Source organism: Rhipicephalus microplus, chromosome 5 (genome assembly GCF_043290135.1).
Source record: "Rhipicephalus microplus isolate Deutch F79 chromosome 5, USDA_Rmic, whole genome shotgun sequence".
NCBI classification, from domain to species: domain Eukaryota; kingdom Metazoa; phylum Arthropoda; class Arachnida; order Ixodida; family Ixodidae; genus Rhipicephalus; species Rhipicephalus microplus.
Genome location: NC_134704.1, coordinates 80695834 through 80715998, shown reverse-complemented (window position 1 = coordinate 80715998; position 20165 = coordinate 80695834).

Sequence of the window (20165 nt, the reverse complement as noted above, 5' to 3'; positions counted from 1 at the left end):
CGAGCGGTTCTTGCACGAATAACCTGAGAAATGGCTCTTTTGAAAAATCAAACGATGAGGTTTATCAATAAAATGTTTTACGGCACACATGTGCTACCTTGTGGATTTCATCTGACCCAAGCTCGAATTGGATTAGCTTGGATCGTGTAACAGCGGCCATAAAGTTCATCGCGATCAAGAAAACTGATCTGGATCTCCCTGATCGCGCTTAAAAGTGCCCGTGTGACACCGGTATTGGAGCTGATGCCATAGACGCATCAATATTTGGAAGTATACGTGCAGCCTAGCCCTATGTGTCTTAATAAAGTGAGTCACTGACGCCATTTCGCTGCCGAACAAGCCAACAGGTAAACTCCAGTCCTTTGTTCTTTTCATTTACCGTGGCATAAATGCCACCGCAAGTCTCACTGTTGCAAACTGAAAAATTTAGAGCCCTCATTTTGTCCTGGTTATGCTTGTTTTTCGCTGCTTTATTACCTCGACGTATGCTACACAAATTCTAAACATCTTTGCACTAAATTTCGAAACGTTCTACTTTTTATGCAAGCGTGCCGATGCCAAGTTGTCTGATTTTTGTGTCCATATTCTTAGAATAGAATCATGAAGGTTAGAAACCTTAGTTCTGGAGTTTTAAATGGTAACTAGGGAGATTATTTTATGTTTACCGATTTCAACAAAGCTTTGAACATGTGTTCTCGTCGGTACCGTGGTGATATGTGCCAAATTATACAACCGAAGTCACTTCGTTTGTCAGCAAACAAATTCTAAAATTGGCAGCCGATTCTAGAATCACACTTCTAAATGCGGGTTACCCTGTGTATATGTGACGTAATAGACTACTCGTTTTCGAAAACCCCGCCCTTCCCAGCAGACGGATCAAGCGCTCACTTTCTTCTACGAGGCGACGGCCACGCGAGAACAGTTGAGTTTTGTCAGTTGCATTCAGCATGTTAGTCGTCGTTGACGTCGGGTCTCACATATTGAGCAACGAATAAATTGATTCGGGGCATGTCAGATGCTGCACGAGCGGGCGGGTCAAAATCAAAAAGTGATGCTTCCGTGCTCAGATAGTAACTGAAAGCATCGTTGAACTTGTCACTGCTTAGTTCTACGAGTTAGCACAGCTTGATTCCGCGTCGGTTGGCATGCCCATCCTGCTTTTTGCGCTATATTTACACCGTGGCCAGCCGTCGTGGGGTGTAGCGGATCTCATGACGTCATCGGCGATGGATTCTCGTGACGTTATTAGATACCATTCATAGATGACGGAGCAGCTCCCTGTTTTGGTTTGTTTTGACTCGCCGTGTATTGCTTATTAAAAGTTTTGATTAGTGCCTGGGCAAGAAGAGTCAATCTAGCTCTTGCTGGACTGTAAATATTATTTGAAGACACCATTATCTCAGAATGGTCGAAAATGCACCGGAGTTTTCCTTTAAAAACCGTTAAAGCGTGAAAACACTTATGAAGTTTACCTTCTCTAGAGCTACGCACCATCTCAACGAATACCAAATCCTACAGTTTTGCAAGGCGAAATATCGCTATAATATGGAAGCACATTATATATGAGACAAATATGGAGGGAGGAGGGGTTTCTCTTGATTAATTTGGCCACAGGGTGTTCCTAAAGGGCACAGGTACGCGATCATGATTACGTTGTACCACAATCGAAAAGCTGCTGGTAAACTGATTCAAACAGACGACTTCGTGCTTAGCTGCGCAATGCTTCCCAGCACTGAGCCACTACCGCGGCTGTTCTCCGAAGTCGATGTTTGACTACAAACAGAAATATGCGGTACTTGTGCTGCTTTTACTGCCATCAACACTAAGTCAATGGACATGCATATAAAAATCTATTGAGGCCTTTGTATCAGAATCAAACGCCAAAGACTGCGTCACATTGGCGCAAACGACCTGTTTATATTACTCACACAAAACAGATATACGCGTAATGTTCCATGATTACGAGAGTGTATACATGTACAACCGCGGCTACGTCTGAGTAGAGCACGCGAGCAGCCAGTTTTTGCTTTCTGGGACGACAGCTGGAGCATTATTGGGCTCTGACTTGGTCAGCCTGACAACTGGGCCGCGCATGCTTCTGCTAGACCACTTCAGAGTCACATACTGACCCAAGGTTTCGCCCCACACAGCAAAAATTGGCTGCTCGCAAACTGTACACACACGTGACCACGGCTGTACTTGTTCGCTTCCACATATGAAATATAGGCATATTTCATTTGACACTAAAGCATCGTTAGTAGCTCATTCCTTTATTGACGCCCATTACTTCTTTTTGTGACATATTGATTTGATTGATTTGTGGGGTTTACGTCCCAAAACCACGATATGATAATGAGAAACGCCGAAGTGGAGGGCTCCGGAAATTTGGACCACCTGGGGTTCTTTAACGTGCACCCAAATCTGAGCACACGTTTACAACATTTCCGCCTCCATCAGAAGTGCAGCCGCCACAGCCGGGATTCGATCCCACGACCTGCGGGTCAACAGCCGAGTAGCTTAGCCACTAGACTACCGCGGCGGAGCTTTTTGCGACCAAAGGGGCCCTGAGACACTTTTTCAAGTAACCATGGAAAGAATTCACTAAAAGAGATTATTGCCTCACGAACTCAACGGCGCAAAAACTTTAAGAATCCGCGTGATGAAAGTGGAGTTACAAAGATTTGTCGCATGCTGCAATTGCATTCTCTCTACTCTCGTCCCGACGAAAGCGCTGGAAACTAAGTAGGAAGGGGTGGCAGGGGGAAAAAATACGTCACCCGCGCCTCGTGACCTTGAGCACTTTTTCTTTTTTTATTCTTCAAATGCGCGGCTGCCTCAGTGTGAGCGCGCGGGAATGCGTGGACATCTCGTGGCCTCCCGCGGTGATCTCTGTAACGACCGTGCGCGCCATGTTCGAATCAGCCGATGGCTGATAGAATGGCTTTCTACGAGCGATTTTTGAGCGTCTTCCGTCATTTTTCGAGAAATGAGAAAGCAGTTTTTAGCTGACTTTGATAATTTATTGTGAATTCCAGACCGCGTGCTGCGCTATAATATTTGGCTTGCGTGTTGTCGGGTGCCTCCACTACCGATCGTCAGCCTTTTTTGACCACACTAAAAGTGTTGCAGGGCCCTTTTATTGTCGCTCTTAGAAAAGGTGCCATAAAAACGCTTTACGGCTGGCGTATAATTTGAAACCCGTGGCGCTAAGCCCGAGTGCGTGACTCTGATCTTCAAGAGCGGATGAGCGTGAAGCTCCAATTTCACTGATCGATTTATTACCTACAAACAATAAAGGAACACGTTGCAATAATTAACTCTACTTGTAATAAAATGACAGCATGTCGACGGAGTGAATGATGATGAGTGGCACGAAGCATCTGTCTGTCTGTCTGTCTGTCTGTCTGTGTCCTTCTGTGTCTGTCTGTGTCTGTCTGTGTCTGTGTCTGTGTCTGTGTCGGTGTCTGCGTCTGTCTGTCTGTCTGTCTGTCTGTCTGTCTGTCTGTCTGTCTGTCTGTCTGGTGACGAGAACGAGTTGCCAAGGCCCTCCACTCCCCTTCGTCCATGCCCCACCAACGATCCTCCACGTACGACGGTGATCCAGGAAACTGAGTGAGGCACTCCTTCCTCACGCACCCATGCACAACCCGTGCAGCAGCCACTCAGAGAGTAGTGGTACAGCGCCATTTAGAATATCTTCACTCCACCGCAGTTTGTTTGTACTTCTATAAGACCGCCCCGCCTATTTACTGTTCGGAAGATACTGCCTATCTTTTAGGGGGCGAAGCTCCTTATGGCGTGGCTTGGGCGTCCCTCGTAGTACGTAACCACTAGTAGCACATACCCGAAAGAGGTATAACATTTGACCTCCAAGGTGGTGCCGGTGAGAGATTTCTTCTGTGCGTTGTTTAACAATAAAAAATAGTGCTCTATGTACATGCCAATGGCTGCTAATGGGGAATGAGAGACAGGAGCATTCGGCTTTTAGTCAACGCGCACGCTGCGATCCCCATTAGTAGCCATTGGCATGTACATTGAGCACTATCGGACAAGAAAGGGTTGCTACATTATACTCGCTGGGTGTAACCTCCTTAGTTTTAGAAAGGTTTAGCGAGCGTTGAGCCGCAGGGCCATGAATACAATGAACTAGTATATAGCATGAATGAATTCGATGTGGTTAAAGGGGGGAGCAGATACGAAGCGCAAGCCGTAAGAAATTAAAAGCTGAATCCTCCTGTCTCTCATTTCACATTAGCAGCCACTGGCTCGTACATTGAGAACTATCTGACAGGAAAAAGTTGCTACGTTATACTCGCTGGGCGTAACCTCCTTGGTTTTGAAAAGGTTTAGCGAGCATTGGGCCGCAGTGCCATGAATACAGTGAACTAGTATATACCATGAACTCAAGGTGGTAGAAGGTGGGAAGTAGACCCGAAGCGCAAGCCGTAAGAAAGTGCACGTGTGCCACCTTTTGTTCAGTCCTTGGAATGTCCACTCAATGGCGGTGCTTCTATATTGGGAATATATGATAAAAAGATGCGAGATGGTGGGACTTGGAGTGTTGAGTAGATGGACGAACGGACACACAGACAGATGCATGGATGGACGCATGAACGGACGCAGGGGCGGATGCATGAACGAACGCAGGGACGGGTGCACGAACAGACGCATGGACGGTCACACAGACGGACGCATGAACGGACGAATGCTTCACCCCACTCTCCATCATTCACTCCGTGGATACGCTGCCATTTTTTTTCTCGCCTCTTCTTGCCTTAGTTACGCCTGACGCAGGACAAGGTTGGACTAACAGGAGCTTCACCCCTCAGAATAATAAATCATTACTGTGAACATCTACAGCACCGTCACCATTATTAGGTGGCTCGATATGGAAGGCGCAAATAAGACTAGGGACGAAAAGGTAAAAACACGCACACACAGAGCGCCCTTTTCGTCTATCATCTCGTTTGCGCCTACCAATTCGAATAACGCTTCTGTCCATCCGTCGGTCCGCCCGTCCGTGGATCTGTCCATCCGTCCATGTATGCGTCCATGCTTCTGTCCTCCCGTCTGTGAGCCCGTCCGTCCGTCCGCCCGTTCATCCGTGCTTCCATCTGTCTGTTCATTATTGCCTCCGTCCATTTGTCCGTGCGTCCATCAGCCCGTCCATCAGCCCGTCCTTCAGCCCGTGCGTCAGCCCTTCCATTCTTCCATCTGTCCGTTTGTTCGTGCGTCTGTGCCTCTGTGTTTCCATCTGAACGACCAACACGCGGACGGAGCACGGACGTGCTCACGGATGTATGGACGCACGGACGGAAAGACAGACGCATGGATGGACTGATGGACGCTTCGTTCGCCCCGCTCATAATAATTTACTCTGTCGATATGGTGTGATTTGTTTTAGCCGAGCGGCCGCAATCTACCTTTTGCACGATTTCTTGGCGCATGCGCACTTTCCTAGCGGTAAAGTCGCGAAACGCCTTCTGGTTTCGGAGGCCTTCACACTAGCCGTGTTGATCCTCTTTGGTTCTCCCGCATCCTAGCAAAATCCTAAGGAAACGCCTTGGGACAGCACACGAAAATGAAAAAGGTAGATTGAACCTTTGAATGCTATGGCTGTCGCTTCTCTATTTGTAGGCCTTGCCTCTTGGCTTGGCGTATAGTTCCTGACACATATATAAGCCGCACCATTCCACGAATATTTTTTTTTCCATTGCACGTTTGCCTAAAGGAAGAAAAGGTCATTTAGGTAAATTTCACGGTTTATACATAATGTCGATGTAACAAGTAATTCTGTTTTGTAAGGACAGTCAAACTTTAATAATTTACTTGATCTTGCATGCAGGCTTCTCAAGATAACTTGATTGAGGTGTTTCCGGGAACAGTTGGCTTTATATACAGTGCATCTGCTTCGTCAACGCGGATTTCGTCAGAGGTCACGTGGCCCGACTGCTGACTGCAACTCTATTTTATTTTCCAAGGGACGGCTTTCAGCTCTCCCATAGTAGAGTTCTGAGTACTCTAAATCGTTAACCACTTCTTCTAAACACAATGCTTAGCTTGAAGTTGCTACGTAGGGCCCGTGGGACGGCTTTCAGCTTTCCCATAGTAGAGTACCGAGTACTTTAAATCGTTAAACAGTTTTTCTAAACACATCACTGCATCAGAGTGTGTGTACTTTGTTGCTCCTTGCAGTTCTACCAGGATGGATTTATGCTCTTTCATAGTAGAGCATTCAACGATTGGTTCAACGATTAGTAGGTTCAACGATTCGTACCCTGAATTGTTGAACACTTTTTCTAAACACACATTAGGAGCCGTACATCAGGCAATGTCGTGAGAACTTCAAGGCGCATAAGTGTTTATATAAACACAGTTCACGGCATATAGGGCTGATATGATCCGGCATCATAAGTGTTTGGCACATGCTCGAACAGAGATGGGCGAAGTGGCTCAATTCACCCAGGAGCTCCGAATGGCTTAGCTCAATAAAGTGAACCGGCTCAGCTCAATGGCTCACCGGTTCATCAGGAAGTTCTTTTACTCGATGTATTTCCCCTAGGACGCTGGCAGTGCCAAATCTCCCTCCATTTACTACCCTGGTAAGGGAGATTATCACTGGGGGCGCACGCGGTGTGTTTCATAATTGAAAAACTGACATCAGCCGCGTCACCCCTAGTTCAATCTCGCGCGCCGTTTATTCTTCCTCTTTTTTTTTCTTGTTTGTGAGTGTGGGGTGTTGTCTTACTTTATAAGCTTGCACGTGCTTGTGGAGCCGTGCGGCATAGAGTTACCTAAAATTAACTAGAAGGGACTCTGGTACTGCGATCGTTCAGCGACACAGATTTGCCTACGTACGTGCGGGTTTCGAATCATACTTGTGGCTTCGTTTATTGCCGTATTTGGATTTCGTTTTGAGAGAAAGAACGAACCTTGTTGAACGTCGTGACCCGATTCAAAACGCTAAGCTTAAAATAAAAAAAAGATGGTGAAGGGCAACCACTGAACATTTGCTGATTTTTATTCCGTGAGAAAACAGCTCCAAGCCAGACAAACACACACGGAGCCAAAGGCAGGTCAGATGTACAAATATTAGACAAATCCTTGTACTACCTATCATGGTCATGCTTGCTGAAGCACCGTGCGTAGCAGCTACCATAGACAATGGCACCTGAGTTCCCTCTAGTGTATATTAGGAAACTCTGTGCCGTGTGGTGCTCGCAATGGTTTCTTATAAGGTACACTGAATAGCAGAATGAGCTTTCGAGTATTTGTTAAGTACAATTCGCAATCCCGAAACCACCACTCTTACCACTACATGTTGATTGGTAACCTAGAGAACACGTAAAAAAATGGCAGCATATCCACGGAGGGAATGATGGATAGTGGGGCGAAGCATCCGTCCGTCCATTGGTTCTTGCTTCCGTCCATCCATGCGTGCGTCTGTGTGGCCGCCTGTGCGTCCATCCGCCTGTCCGTGCGTGCGTCTGTTCGTGCATCCATACGTTCATCTGTGCGTCCATTTCTGCTTACGTCCATGCGTTCATGTTGACTTAGGACGTTAAACTCCACATATCAATCAATCAATCAATCAATCAATCAATCAAGTATTTTACCGCAGAGCTACGCCAGGTCTCGGAACTACATTTCAAATAGACACTAATCTTCGCGAAACGTCACGTGAAACGCATGAAATGCCTACCCAATTTTTTAAACATTACATATGTACTCCTTTGATGCGGCCGTCACGTCGGATTAACTTCGATTGTGGTTAGTTGCTACGCGCTGAAGCTGATTTATGTAGGATTGTCCAGGGCCGGCATCCTCGCGAGCATCAGTGCTTCATCAGCTTCTTGAGTTGCTATTAGGCATGTTCTGTTTTGCATCCTTGCGCAAATGCAAACAACTGGTTATATAAATATCTGCTACTCTTCAACATATATCTGTGTGTGCAAAATTTGTACATGTAGTTAGCGTCATTTCATGACGTGTCGCTCAGTAAAAAATGCAACACTGTCACTTTCCCTCCGCATGCTTCGCATAAGGTGGATTACCAGGTACGTGGGGTCTGCTTAAATTTTTTGCCTTTAGTGTTCGTTTAAGAACGCTTTCATCCTGAAGAAAAGTGACAAGTTTCAATGAGATAAATAGCGCTGTCGACTGGTGCAAAAGCGAACTTGTTTCTCCACCTCAGAGCAGTACAACTTTTCATACATTTTACCGAATGCCTCAGAAACACAATTATAAGCGATGACGAATGATTAGCCCGACACAAATGGAAAGAACACGTGCAAGCATGCGGATATGAACAAGTTGTAAATCTTTAACTATAGTTATGTCGCATGTGCTTGCACATCGCCTGTTTGGGGAACGACGTAAATGCAACATCGTGCGCTTTTCGTGTCAGTCACATTTGAAAACGTTAACTGTGTCTTAACTGCAAAACAAAAACAAACAAACAAACAAAAACTAATCTGCATATACGTGATTTCAGATTGACGCAATAAAAACTATGACTCAATAGCAAAGCTCAACTGTCGTTTTTGTGGGTAGGGGTTGGTGGCACCATCTTCCTGGACTTGTTCTTGAAGTATTTGAGCAACAAACAGGATGCATGAACAGCATGAGTCGTGATTCACAGAGGCACACAAGTACACATTTTGGGCACAAATTTAACGTCAGCGCATGGTTCGCGAATGCCAAACCTGCAACAAACGGATTTTAAAGCCAAGATGAAGCAAGGTTAACTGGGTTAAGTCACGCAGTAACTGTCACTCCAGCAAGATGCCGGAAAGCGTGCACCCAGCCGATGAGAGGGTTGGTCCCGGTAGAGTGGGTTAAGTCAGTTAAGTGCCCGCAGCGGCCAACGTGTTTCAAGATACAACACCTGCAAGCAGTTTTTTTTTTTTTCATGACCAATTGATGGCGTCAAAGCCGCACTCAGAAACCCTGCGTATTTCTTTGACGAACCGCGAAACAAACGTAGCTACAGAGCAGTCAAGGCTCACTAAGAGAGAGAGAGAACAAAAAAAAAACAACTGCAGTTCTCACTGAGAGTGAGAGAGAGAGAGAGACCCGTCGCTCAGTTGGCTCAGTGGCTCAGTGAGCCAACCAGTTGAATGAGTTGAAGAGCAGGTCACTTGGCGCTGCCGTGAGCCGTTTACCGAAGAAGCACAGTTCTTGAGCCACCGATCAGTCGCTCTTTAGAAAGAGGTGCTCAAAACATCCGGTTCGCTCCTGAGCGGCCGATCTCAACGCTCGAGTACAGACGTAGAAGCAGTTCTACAGTCTTTTGCTCATGGTCGTCTCATGATGGCATTCTTTCGTGCGAATTGCTGGTCAATCATCCAGGATAGCATAGGACGGGACCGGGCAGCAGCTGGTAAAATGATCTCACTGCAGGTGTCTTCTGGGCATCTGCGTCAGGGAAGTTCATCAGGCTCATAAGTAACCACCAAAAATTCACATCACTCATATTGACGAAAAATAACTTTGCGTGCACTTTTGATGATTGCTATAGATTCACCGACGCTTTCTCTCTCTCTCTCTCTCTATTTGCCTCCCTCTGTGCTAAGTCTTAAGGCCACGGAAGTAATCTGATCCAGACAAAACGACCACAATGGCGACGCCTCGGTCGAAGTTGAAAGATAATTTCGAGTAAACCTATAGAGAAGCTTCACGTCATCCCTAGGTGATAATATCCGAGATTGACGTCATTTTTAGGTCTTCACAACTCAGAAGCCTCTGAAACTTGTGTGAGAAATGCTTTGCCGCACTCGCTTATTAGAAATCTCAGCGAAGGTGGGGATGGGCTGCTTCAGCGCAGTTTTCATGTAGGAGGCAACAGGGCCCTACTACTGTTCATGTTTTCTTAAAATTAAGTTGACATGAGTTATAACTAGAACCTATATTCAGAGAGCTCATTCAGTTGGAGCTCCACCAAAGCCTTATGCGAGTAAATTAACCTTTTACTCCGAGAGCTTGCCTTGATATGGTCTTCCGTGAAAGAGACTGATGAGGAAGGTCTACTTCTTAAATGTCCTAGTGCCACACAGTTTTCAACACTAAGCGATATGAAACAGAGCTCCTCTCCATATATTTATTGAAATGGCATTGAAGAAATCCATCATCAGCCACTCCTAAACTTTGGACCGACAACTTCAAGAGTGCATTTACTTTTTGACATAGTTTGCAGCGCTATTCATTATGTTAGAACGACAAATATTCTCTCTATATTCATGGATGCAAAGTCTAATGCATCGTATAGCGTGAGCGATGAGCATCCGCAATGAGATTCTCATGTGAGCTTCAGCACTTAAATTCACGTACCACTCGCATCAATTATTGCTACGTTTTGTCGTCGCCACTAAACTGTATATAAAAATGAAAAATACCATAGAGAGAAAGAAGGAGAGGAGGATAGATGGAGCTGCGTAGAATCGATGTAAACGTAAGCAGCAATGGGAGAGACACTATTTGATCACTCTAAACCAAACGACAGTGATAGATGAGGGGGTGCGCAGTTGCGAAGTTGTGGACTCAATTCAAAATGTTCAAGCTGTTAGAGTTAGAAGGGGAAAGAAGAGCAAAGGGAAGTGCGCACTCTTTGTGGCGAGCACTTCCGAAGATTCTCTTGTGGTTAGTTCTGAAGGGAAGCAATAGCGATCGTGAGTACGCAATGTGGGAAAACGCGTGCTTGGAGATTCTACAAATTAGTATGTTGCAAAACGCCGTGTTGGAGAGATACAACGATGTTCCATCTACAGTTGCTGTTATCGTAGGAGCTATTGAAGTTTCGTTAGCGAGGATCTTGCACCCCCCTCCCCACACCTCCTGGTAAGCGACTAGTGGGAACGGTCACCCTTGCCCCCCCGCGCATGCCTATTCGTGTCATGATTACGTGGCTAAGCTCAGCATTCGCCAAAGCAACTGTTACAGGAATTATATTTTATTGCGAGAGCAAATATATGAGCAGCTTCGGCTGGTTTTTGCCACTGCCGCCGCCATTATTTACGTACACACACTTATATATGTATATAAATATATGTGTAGTGCATTCGAAGGGAATGGTGCTGAAGGTGGCCCTTTCTCAAAGATTGCATCTACAATTGCTAAATAAAAGTATGACATTTGAAGAAGGCGCCGGTGCTGGAAAGAGCATGGCATGCTCCGGCCTTTACCTACTGCCTGTAATGCCTGGCACAAGCTCCGCAGCCTCGAGCAAGGACAGAAAACAAAGCCTGAAGTCAGCATCAATACCACACGATGTTATAACAATTCTGTCTGACGATGAAGAGGACCTTGTGCCTCCAGAAAAAATGCCAGAACATTATAGAGGTAGTGTAGAAATGAGAGATTCTACTAAAAAAAGCAGTTTTTTTTTCAAAATTATATCAATTTCTCAAGTTTAGGTTTTCTGCATAAAAAAATCAAAGTTGTAAACTCTGCAGTTAAAATCACTTTTGAATAGATTAAGGCGGCTATAAGAGTAAATAGGGCAACTCACCATAAAACGTATTGCATATTTGAAATTGGTGCACAAAACTATATAAAAATTTTATTCCCTCAAAATATGGATTTCAAAAACTTTTTTAGTAGAATCTCTCTTTTGGATACTGTTTGTTTTGTGTTATTGCCTGCCTGTAATACTGCAAAAGGCAATATTCCTCACAGGTATAAGCCGTTTGTAAAAATCGTGGTTTATATCACTGTGTGCAACAATAAACCAAATCAAAATTTTACAGAGGTACAGTTGCGCTACTCCCAAACATTTCTGGGACTTAGTACTTTGTCTTTTTACTTGAAGTATTCTTGCAGGTTTCATGTAAGTTTGCAATAACTTCAGCTGCTTTCAATGCTGCTCCTTACCATCGGCTCTCAATGTGTCACATTGTCATGCAGTGTGGCTGCGCTGAACTGCACGGCTATGTTACTGACAGAATGAGATCATGCAGTCATTCTGATGATCATGTTCCTGATGCTACTCAGCATAACACTCATTGCAAATAGCAAGATGAAGATTGTCAAGATGAGCTGCTACATTAAAGGTTTCCCAGTTCTAATAGCTGGCTTACAAAAGTTAAAGCGTGTTGAGCGCTCTTTTGGTTTCTAACTTCCAAAAAATTTGTAAGCTGGTGTATTTCAGTTTAAAGAGTGTCACATTTCGCCATTTAGGCTTTGTGTCATATGCTCACATTACTTTGTATTGGCTGTTGGGCTCAGCCAGTTTCCATACCCTGGAGCACTTGTGTTTACCTGGGTCTTTTTTTTTCACGTGAATAAGTAAGCTTTTTCGTTTAATGTACTGATATTAGATTGTGCTTCGGCCATGGAAAGCCCTAGAAGTGGGTGTAGACTTGGAATGGTCCTGAAGTGTGCTTGAGAAACTTCTCTTTACTTTTTGTTTTTCCTTATGGACTAACACTTCATGCGTGATGAAGCACTGCCACTGTGTTTTCCCCCGAGACTAGTGGAGTGCAAATGCAAGCCTCAGGAACGTAGACTATAGTAGCACTCAAAGATATCACTATTTATTTAACTTTTTTTTTGTGAAATGTTTCTGTGTGCATTGAGCACTCTCTACATCTTTGCCACGGAAGGCATGCTGGATTAACGTTTATGCTAAATTTACATGCATATGGAGCAAACTGACGGAGAAGCTTGAACGAGTCGCCTAAGGTGTAATGATTGTTAGAGTCCATCTACTGGTGCAAGTGTTTTGTGTTAACTATGCAGTAAGAACATAGCGGAACTGCACCCTTGAATCAGCTACACAAATGATAGGTAGGCTTAATTCCAAACTGCAATATTATTAGGGGAGTCAGAGGACAAATGCTATTATAGTTAAACCTCAATATAAGGAACTTTAGTACAGTCAACTGTAGATTTTTTGGACATGTTTGAAAGTTTGGACGTTTTTACGGCACTGCAACAAACGCATTAGAATAAATACGCAAGAAGATCTGAATTTCGGACGTTGAAACTATTTGTTGAAGCCACCAGGGCTGTCACGGTGAATATTTCACAGGCTGAAGCCAGAAATATCAAAAGTGCATCCAATTGCAACTGTGGCAGATTTTAAAAGTTTGCTTTGCCGCAATTCCTAGATGTTGTGGGGTGAAACATTTCAAAAACTAAAGGTGTTCCTGTTTTTAAACGATAAACACCGAAAAATCGTTTAAGCAGTATGGCAGTAGGCGGCTGCTGAGCCAGTGTGACTTTATCCCTTAAAACTAGGCATGTGTAAATAATCAAGTCCTTAAAATATTTGAACAAATATTAAAATGTTCTCATTCACTTTGGCACTGATTCAACAAAGGCCTTTACAGGGCTGGTTAGTGCTTGATGGTAGATGATGAACACAACAATACTAAACACTGGACAAAAACAAGCTGTCTATATATGTTGTTTTTAATTTGCCTTTAGCACTGTTTTATTGTTCATTCATTTATTTAAATAATTCACATTATTATTTTAAATAATTCGAATGTGTGGCGATAGCGTAGCGGTTAGAGCATCCGCCTCGCATGCAAGAGGTCCGTGGTTCGAATCTTGGTGCCGCGCAGTTCTCAACCGGATTTAAAAAAAACAATCCGCGTGTTGATGGAACTGCATTAAGAGGCCTGGGGTGCGGCCTCACCGGTAACCACTGCCGGGAACGCACTCCCTCACCAGAGAAGGATTGGCCACCTTGGTGCAGTATCTGGCCACTACCTCCCACATGCATACGTCAAATAACTCACGGCCCTCAGTCACCAGCAGCTGCGAAGCAACTGACCACGGCGGCGGTCAGATCAGCAACGCAGCAGAAAGTGCTAAGAATCTCTGAATCCGGACAGGCCGCCATTGAAACCTGAACTCGGCAACGTTTAATGCTAGAACCTTATCTAGTGAGGGATGTCCAGCTGCACTATTCGAGGAGCTAGATGGTGTTAAATGGGATATAATAGGACTCAGTGAGGTTAGGAGGAGAGATGAAGCCCATACGGTGCTACAGAATGCGCACTTCCTTTGCTATAGGGGCTTGGCTGACAGAAGAGAACTGGGAGTGGGGTTTCTAATTCACTGAAATATAGCTGGCAACATAGAGGAAGACTATAGCAATAATGAAAGAGTGGTAGGTATCGCAATTAAAATGAATAAAAGATACAAGATGAAGGTAGTACAGGCTTACATGCCTACATCCAGCCATGATGACGCTTCAGTTGAAAGCTTCTATGAAGACGTCGAGTTGGCAATGAGTAAGGTAAAAACACAGTATACTATAGTGATGGGCGACATTAATGCAAAGGTAGGGAAGAAGCAGGCTGGAGACCAGGCAGTAGGAGATTATGGCATCGGTCTTAGAAACGCCAGAGGAGAGCTACTAGTAGAATTCGCAGAACGCAATAATTTATGGATTTTTAAAACGTTCTACCGAAAACGAGGGGGAAGGAGGAGGGTAAACAACAAGAGGGAAAGGCAGGGAAGTCAACCAGGCACATGCCCGGTTTGCTACCCTACGCTGGGGGAATAGGAAGGGGGCATAAAGAAGAGAGAGAGAAGAAAGAGAAGAGAAAGAGAGAGAGAGAAAAAAAAAGAAAAAAAGGAGGATTGTCAGTCAATCGGCTGGCGCGTATGCAGCGGTGGCACTACACAAAAGTTAAAGGTGGTCACTTAGGCCTGTAGTCCTCAAAAAGCACAAGACAGCTTTGACTGCTTTTTAAGCCGACGAATCACTCTGCGAATCAAACTGTCACATGTCAATACGTCCACAGCGGCAGAACTTGCGGCTTTGCGTAGCGCCATAGAGACATCAAATCCCAAAGACCGAGTAAATGGCTTGTGTTTTCCGACTCAAAACCAGCCCTACAGAGCATGCAGTCAGTCCTTCGACAAGGTTGCCATGAACAATTAACTTACGAAGTTGTCAAACTCGTTCACCAAGTCACAGAAACAGGCCACGAGGTCAAGTTTCAGTGGATTCCTGGCCATTGTGGGATCAGTGGCAATAATTCCGCAGACAACGCAGCTCGCACATCGCACCAAGAAGAACACACCCTTACGATTCCTTTGTCAAGGACTGACGCTGCAAAGCAACTTCGTCACCTGGCACGTAGTCTGAGTCTGCAGGAGTGGAACACCCCAAGCATAAGACATACGAGACTATACCAAATAAACCCTCGACTCGAACTTCGACCTCCATCCGGACTTCGTCGACATGAAGCTTCACTTCTTTGTCGCCTTTGGTTGGGGGTTGCCTTCACAAAAGCAGATAGAACCCTCATCGGATTGACCGACAATGCGGAATGCGACGTTTGCTGCACCAAAGAAGACATCGACCATCTGATATGCCATTGCCCTCGTTTTGCCTCTGAAAGACAGAAGCTTTCGGACGCATTGCGACAATTAGACAATCGGCCACTCTCTGTGCAGATGCTACTGGAACACCGAAAACGAGAAAACCGCAAGTGGACATGGAGGAGCCCTAATGGCGAAAATAAGAACGAAATAGACTTTATAATGAGTGCACACCCAGGAATCGTGCAGGATGTGTAAGTGGTTGGCAAGGTATGATGCAGTGACCATAGAACGGTACGGTCTCGAATCGCCTAGACTTGAAGAAGGAACGACAGAAACTCATACGCAAGAAGCCAATCAATGAGCTAGCACTGAGAGAGAAACTACAGGATTTCAGAATGTCGCTGAGAAACAGGTACTCGGCTCTTAGTAAGGAAACCAACCTTAGCGTAGATACAATGAATGATAATCTGACGAGTATTATTACGGAGTGTGCAGTAGAAGTTGGAGGCAGGGTAGTTAGACAGGACACTGGCAAGCTTTCCCAGGAAACGAAGAACCTAATTAAGAAGCGTCAAATCATGAAAGTGTGAAGTACAACAGACAAAATAAAACTGGCAGAGCGTTCGAAGTTGATTAATAGAAGTAAGGTATGCGATTTAAGAAGGTATAACATGGAGAGAATTGAACACGCTCTGAAAAACGGAGGAAGCGTCAAAGCAGTGAAGAGGAAACTTGGGATAGGCAAAAGTCGGATGTATGCACTAAGGGACAAAGAAGGCAAAATAACTACCAATATGGATAGGATAGTTAAAATAGCGGAGGAGGTTTACAGAGATCTGTACAGTAGCCGAGACAATCACGACCTTAATACTATAAGAACTAGCAGTAACCCAGATGACACCCCACCCCTAATGATAGAAGAAGTCAGAAAAGCTTTGGAGAGCATGCAAAGAGGCAAAGCTGCTGGTGAGGATAAGGTAACATCAGATCTGCTGAAAGATGGAGGACAGATTGTGTTAGAAAAACTAGCCACCCTATTTACGAGGTGTCTCCTGACGGGAAGAGTACCAGTCTTGGAAGAACGCTAACATCATCTTAATACATAAGAAAGGAGATGACAAGGACATGAAGAATTACTGGCTGATCAGCTTGCTCTCTGTAGTATACAATCTATTTACAAAGGTAATCGGTAACAGAGTGAAGAAAACATTAGAATTCCATCAACCAGAGGAACAAGCAGGATTTCGAACAGGCTACTCAACAATTGACCACATTCATACTATCAATTAGGTAAAAGAGAAATGCTCAGAGTATAACCAACCACTATACATAGCCTTCATAGATTACGAGAAGGCGTTTGGTTCAGTAGAAATATCAGCCGTCATGCAGACACTGCGGAATCGGGGCGTAGATGAAGTGTATATAAACATTCTGGAAGAAATCTACAGGGGATCAACTGCTAGCATAATGTTTCATAAAGAAAGCATCAGAATACCAATCAAGAAGGGTGTAAGGCAGGGGGACACAATCTACCCAATGCTATTTACCGCGTGCTTACAGGAGTTTTTCAGAAGCCTAGAATGGGAACAGTTAGGGATAAGAGTTAATGGAGAATACCTTAGTAACCTGCGCTTCGCCGATGACATTGCATTGCTGAGTAACTCAGGGTACGAATTGCAACTCATGATTGCGGAGTTAGAGAGGGAGGGCAGAAAGGTGGGTCTTAAGATTAATCTGCAGAAGACGAAAGTAATGTACAATAACCTAGGAAAGGAGCAGCGCTTCGAGATAGGTAATAGTGCACTTGAAGTTGTAAAAGACTATGTCTACTTAGGGCAGGTAATAACCGCAGAGCCGAACCACAAAATTGAAGTAACTAGAAGAATAAGAATGGGGTGGAGCACATTCAGCAAGCACTCTCAAATAACGACAGGTAGATTGCCACTATCCCTTAAGAGAAAGGTATATAATAGGTGTATCTTGCCGGCACTTAGCTACGGAGCAGAAACCTGCAGACTTACAAAGAGGGTTCAGTTTAAATTGAGGACGACGCAGCGAGCAATGGAAAGAAAAATGGTAGGTGTAACCTTAAGAGACAAGACGAGAGCAGAGTGGATTAGGGAACAAAGGGAGGTTAAGGATATCATAGTTGAACTCAAGAAGAAGAAATGGACATGGGCCGGGCCTGTAGCGCGTAGACAGGATAACCGCTGGTCATTAAGGGTAACTAACTGGATTCCCAGAGAAGGGAAGCGGGTTAGGGGGAGACAGAAGGTTAGGTGGGCAGATGAGATTAAGAAGTTCGCGCGTATAAATTGGCAACAGCAAGCACAGGACCGGGTTAACTGGCGGAACATGGGAGAGGCCTTTGTCCTGCAGTGGACGTAGTCAGGCTGATGATGATGATGATGAATGATGGAGAGTGGGGCGAAGCATCCGTCCGTCAATTCGTTCTTGCTTCCGTCTGTTCATGCATCGTCCCCTGCATCTGTCTATGTGTCCATCCGTCCGTGCAGCCATCCGTGCGTCCGTCCATGCATCTGTCTGCGTGTCCGTTCGTCTATCTAGTCAACACTCCAAGTACCACCATCTGGCATCGTTTCATCATATATTCCACATTCAGAAGCACCACCATCCAGCGGACATTCCAAGGACTAAACGAGAGCTGGCACACGCACACTTTCTTACGGCTTGCGCTTCGTGTCAACTTCCCCCCTTTAACCACCTCGAGTTCATAGTATATACTAGTTCACTGTATTAATGGCACTGCGGCCCAATGCTCGCTAAACCTTTCTAAAACCAACGAGGTTACACCGAGCGAGTATAACGTAGCAACCCTTTCTTGTCAGTGCCAGATAGTTCTTGTCAGATATATATATATATAATTCTCTTACACTCCTCCAAGCCTTCCATTATTTTCGTGATACTTGCCTTAATGTGACCTTTTAGTATTTCTTACTTCTAAAATATGTATAGTCTTATTGTTGCGAAATCAAATTAAGGCAAAGGTTAGAGGCCAATTCGGCTGTATGATATCATTTAGGAAGCTGACCAAAGCACAGACTTGAAGCCTCGAACGAATATAGCATTTTAATTTATAAACACAGTGAGTTATAGAAGCGAAATTTCCACAAGCAGGCTTTATTTTACTTTGCGGGTGACTTGCAAGACCGAAATAGTAAGAGTGCGCCGTGCGAACAACCTTCAACAACAAGCTCGCGACTAACCATTACAATTTCGTCTCCTACAAGACACTTTCGCCTCACTAATCTCAGCACCGGGGCAGAGCACCCTTTAAAAATTAATATTCAGTGAGCGTGTGCGGTTGGGGGTGTAAAGCGGAACCACACAATAAAATGACTGCGTACATGTACAACTTCATTCACAATACACCTATCACACTCATTACTTCAACTTGGCCCAAAAATTTGCAGACATTCACTCTGTTAGTACTGTGATATTACTAAAAAACCAAAATATTTTAAAATATTGTCATGGGGTGAGAGTAGGCAGAGGGTAGAAATATATTTACATATTGTACACGGACTGAAGTGTCCTTGAACCAATATGACGATGTGGCAACAACAACACGAGCTTTTGTTCAATCGTCATCTTCGTCGCCTTTATGGTGCATTCGTTGATGTTAATGATGACTTGTATCATATAGCCGCCGCCGGTGAAAGCGCCGTCTCTGCGCTCAAGAAAGCGTGTGATCCTGCCCAGAGAAGAAGGGCTTAAGGCGGGAGACGTGTACAATATCAGTGGACGGCAAAGACGATGAGGAGGGAGTGTACAAGGGGGCGATCTCATAGGTGACCTCGGTTAGTTGGCGCAAGGCTTTGTAAGGCCCGTTGTAGCGAGCGAGGAACTTCGAGGACAGGCCAACGTTACGGGAGGGAGTCCAGAGCAGGACCAACGATCCTGGGGAGTAAGAGACAGCTCTGTGACGGCTGTCGTAGCGATCCTTTTGAGAGAGCTGCGAGGCAGAAAGGCGATTCCGGGCAATCTGGCGGGCTGCTAGAGCCCGAGTAGTTGCATCGCGAGCATACTCGGTAGGAGTGTCAGTAGGCGACGGCAGAAGAGTGTCAAAAGGCAAAGTGTGGTGGCGGCCGTACAAGAGATAGAAGAGAGAAAAGCCAGTGGTGTCGTGTCGTGACGATATTATGTAGACAACACGCAGGCTGACAGTACTATCCACCATCTTTTAACATCTCCCCTTGCGGCAGCCTGTTCCTGTGTCATTATTTTCAGTGACTTACATGGCTGAAACTTGAGGCACCTTCATTCGAGTTGGTCGTTTACCTGGGCAGTAGTTCTTGCATTTTGTTTTGGATGTTTCCTTGGCATGGCATTGCGACGCGTAAAAGTCCTGTTAGCATTGTGCTGTTGGTTTGTTTTTAAAACTAGATATTTGCCCTTTTTGACGTAAATGCGCCTAATAATTTACATTTGCCCTAAAATTTCATGGTATTGACAACTGCTGCGCACTTTGAACCCTCCTATACTTGCTTCCCACTACATTTCAGTTACCGTATATTCACAAGTAGCAGAAGTGCCATGTTCTGGATTAAGCTCTAAATTTATTGGTGTGGCTGGCCTTTAAACCGAGTAGTCTGCGATCACATGAGCCACACTTAGCTTCTGTGGCGAGAAACGCTTGAGCATAATGAACCTAGACGGGTAGAAACCCAGAAGCGTGGTGATTGTTCTATCACTGCTGCCCTAGCGAGTGTTTCGGGGTCACAGCATCATGGGACGCTTTATTTTATTTCTGTTTGTGCAGGAGCTCACTCACGCCATTTGTAAGCATAAAGCTGCAGCCGCAGTTCTACAGACGGCAGTCACGCCAAGCAGAGCCACGATTCACGTTGTCTCTCCCGAGT